The 3,739-nt window shown below is 29.2% G+C and overlaps 1 protein-coding gene across 1 annotated transcript in view; it reads left to right on the forward strand.

Moving 5' to 3' along the window:
• LOC106467265 (guanine nucleotide-binding protein G(i) subunit alpha-like) overlaps nucleotides 1-1,411 on the forward strand; it is a 24,270-nt gene extending 22,859 nt beyond the window's left edge. Inside the window, exon 9 of the mRNA XM_013927594.2 lies at nucleotides 637-1,411. The gene's annotated coding sequence lies outside the window, so the exon portion shown is untranslated. The remainder of the gene's footprint in view (nucleotides 1-636) is intronic.
• Nucleotides 1,412-3,739: the final 2,328 nt, after the last annotated feature.

Genomic DNA, 3,739 nt, shown 5'->3' on the forward strand with positions numbered 1-3,739 from the left:
GTCAAATGTCTTTGCCCTGGTATGTGTAGTTGGTAGTTGTCTTTTGACACACCACCACCGATTCTCTATTAGGTTTGTACATGCACCAATTTTAATAAACCCTTTTCAGAATCTTTTTTATCCAGGCAGTTCTACAATTTTTGGGTGGGGGTGCCATATGGAACTCTTTCCAAGCATTTACTGAGTCAATTTCAATGAAATGTGTTATTGATGCTAAGAATAAAAGTACTTCTTTTCAAAGTTTTCATGTTCTGATTTCACAACCTCTGGAACCTAAATAAATATATTTTTTTTTGTAAAACTAAACCCTCAGTTTTAAAATTAACAACTAGTTCATTTTTTACTGATATTTTTAAGGTATTTTTATATTTTGTCAGTTGTATGTTATATCTTAAATATACCTATTTTCTTTATGTTGATGGAATACACCGCAAATTATTGGGAAATTATGTAGAAAGTTACAATAAAAACTAGCAAAACTAGGTTTTTCAGGGGCAAGCTAGCCTTAAAGTTTACAGTTTTGTTGATTCTGTCTTGTTGTATTAAAGTAAACTTTAAAAATTTTATTTATAGGGACTTGTTTTTTTCTTATAACATCCAGTTGATGTTTTTTTTTTTCTCTCTCTCTTTAAACAGTTTGACTGTGTGACATGAAGTCTTGGTGTTTGTGGAAATCACCCTGTTACTGTGTTTACTTTATTGCCAATGTGGGGTTGTCAGCTTTGACGTCACTGATGTTCAAAGCCTTTGGCCACAAAAAAGTGAAATATTTCTTGTGTCAAGACAGAGGAGCAAAATGTGTCATGTGGTTTTAAAGCTTTGTTTTAAGGGTCACAAGATTTAAAACTGCCAAATTCAGACTGTTTGGGTTCAAATTCCAATTATTTTTTTAATATTGTAGTAGGACGTGAGCTGTTAAAAAGAATGATTCTATTATACTTTGTAAGGAAAATGTTGGTGTATTGTACAAAAGATTTAATTGTTCAGATAAATGTTCTGTTATGGATATTATTAAGCATTTTGTCCTGTTGGCTGAAACTCTGAAGAAAAGAACATGTTAGTTGAATGTATCTAAGACGAGGTAAAGTATGTGTTCACACTTACTGTGAAACCTGATTTGTTGCTGTTTTTGCTTTCAAAGCCCTCAGTTCACATGTTTGCTCTGGTTGTGCCAGTAAAGTGTACTTGTCTAATTGAAATACAATTTTTTTTATGAATCCAAATACAACGTTGATTACTTTTTTATAAATGTATATTTTGTGTGAAACAAGATGTAAGAATGTCCCATGTCTAAATGCAGCTTATCTTGTAAAGAAACTACTGGACATAATTTTGTAATGGTTACTTGTAAATTATGTATGGTAAACTATCGTCAGTTGAGCTTTTAAATGAGGGGGGTGGGGCATCTAGAAAACAAGTAGTTACTTGTTGTCTAGATGCCCACTTTAAGCCAGTGAAATAATTTCAAGATATTCTAGTTTTTATAATGCTCTTTTTTTTTTTATGTTATGTGTTTCATGTTCTAAATCCAGTTAAAACGTAAATCACTGCTCAAAATGTTAGCTAATTTTATTTGGCAATCATGTTTCAGTTTGTGAATTTTAAATAACTGATGACAAAAGTACCATAAAGTTTTGGTGTACAGGTTTTAAATTGCTGACAATATTGCTTTTCTTTGTTTTCCTATATAACACTTTAATTAAAATTTGACTTGCAATACATTGATAATGTGGGTTCAATTTTTGTTGTTGTTGGGAATTTTTAAAAATGAATACTGACAAGGGGTATACATTAAGGCTTGATTAAATTTCATAAATCATTTATCAGATTAGGATGATTTAAAATACCCTGCTTTGGGTCAAACTAAATGATAATTGGTTTGTAAAGCACAATGATGGTGTTATGGTTTTCCTTAACAATTGTGTAAATGCAGAGCATTTGAAGTACCTTCTTTCTAAAACTAACTTAAATATTTTCTCTAATATAATATTTCTTGTTTATAGAAAAAAAAAACAAAAAAACTTTAGTGTCCTGAATTCTGGATAGACAGTTTCTAATAGTTATTTACTGATGTGCAGGTATTTTAAACAACTATTAGATCAGCAAGTTTTTGTGACTTCAAGTTTAAAATCCTCATTTATATATACACCAAAATAATTTTAATAAGTTTTTAAAATAACTTCTTAAGAATATTATCAATAGCCTCTGATCACAGTGAGCTAATTAAATTAAAACAACTTTCCAAATTAACATCTGTTAAGCCTGACAAAGGAAACCTGTCAATTAAGGTAATATATGATTTTTTTTTAAAAGTAAATATTAATTTTTAGTTTACAAGTTTTTCCTGTGGAAGTTCATTGTGTGGTAGCTATGTGAAATAGGTGTTTAAAAACTTTTTATCTTGTGTTGTTGGCCAGCTTTCAAGTGCTAAGATTTTCTGTGATGACAATAGAACTTTGTTCTGTACATGTAGAACCAAACACTATTGACTCTAAAATCCTCGGACTTTAGCGAGAACGATGAGGCATGATGACAACATTAAGTATGGAAAATAGTATATTCTTTATGAAGGAACATTCATTCCGGAGAGGAAATTAAAACTCTGAACATTTTCTTCGTGAAGTTTAAAAATACTTTGCTCACAATAAATGCTTTAAAAAAACACACAAAGTTTTTCTCTGTTTGTTTTCGTTTTTCAAATTCTATCTGGTGATGTTTAGATTACTTCATTGATTCTCACCCTGATAATATGTTTTCAAATAAGTAGTTTTATTTTAAGAGGAGCTATAGACTGTGTTGTGCAATGAATAATCAAGGATTAATATTTTAGGTAAAAAAAACATTTAAAAATAATTCATTGCATCATCATAATTCCAAAATATTAATATGTTGTAAACCAAAGAATTTTTCAAAACTGTGAAATAAAATGCCACCAATAATCTAAGGGATGTTTTATGGCCAAGTTTTTATATGGCTGATATATTAAATAAAATAACCATTTTGCAAGAAAGGGGGGGAGTTGAAACAACATTGTTTTAACAAAATGATATTGAACCAGTTATTATAACCATGTTAAGCTTCTCTTTGTGATACGTTTATTTGTAAAGGGTCATTTATGTCTTCCATTATTTTAGAGGCTCTTGTTTTAGGTGTACAGTTCCTTGATATTGTAAGTGTCTAAGCCAAGTTAGTTGTGTGTCTACGTCTTTGTACTTTTTCTGTTTTTGAACATTTGATAATTTGAAAGTATAAACCAAGTTAAAAGGTCAGTCTAATGAGTTACAGAATATATATGGATTGTTGCAAAGTTGGATTAACCTAAAAATTTTTAATAGACGACCAGTAATCTAATCAACTGAAAATATTTTTATCATTTGATTTTTATGTCATTAAACTTACAAATATGAAGAATTGTACAATTTTCTTTTTCTTAATATAGTCCACATTTAGGCCTTAAAGACGTGTCTGTGTTATAGATCATCATTTTGTCATTCTTCTATTATAGATTTCTGGATTTTAAATATTTTTTGAAAGAATAAAAGTATGTTTTTTTATGAAAATGGTTCAGAATTTAATACTTTTGTGCTGATCAATTATGAAATAAATACAAACGGGGGAAATTTAATGTTTTTTTCCCAATGCGGTAATGCTTAGTTTATGCTAAATTCTTTGAAAAAAATAGTCAAATGCTTTTAGTTTGGTAGCAAACTGTCGTTAGTATTTGATTTTTAAAATTCCA

The sequence above is a fragment of the Limulus polyphemus genome, unplaced genomic scaffold (assembly GCF_000517525.1).
Source record: "Limulus polyphemus unplaced genomic scaffold, Limulus_polyphemus-2.1.2 Scaffold2549, whole genome shotgun sequence".
In the NCBI taxonomy this organism is placed as follows: domain Eukaryota; kingdom Metazoa; phylum Arthropoda; class Merostomata; order Xiphosura; family Limulidae; genus Limulus; species Limulus polyphemus.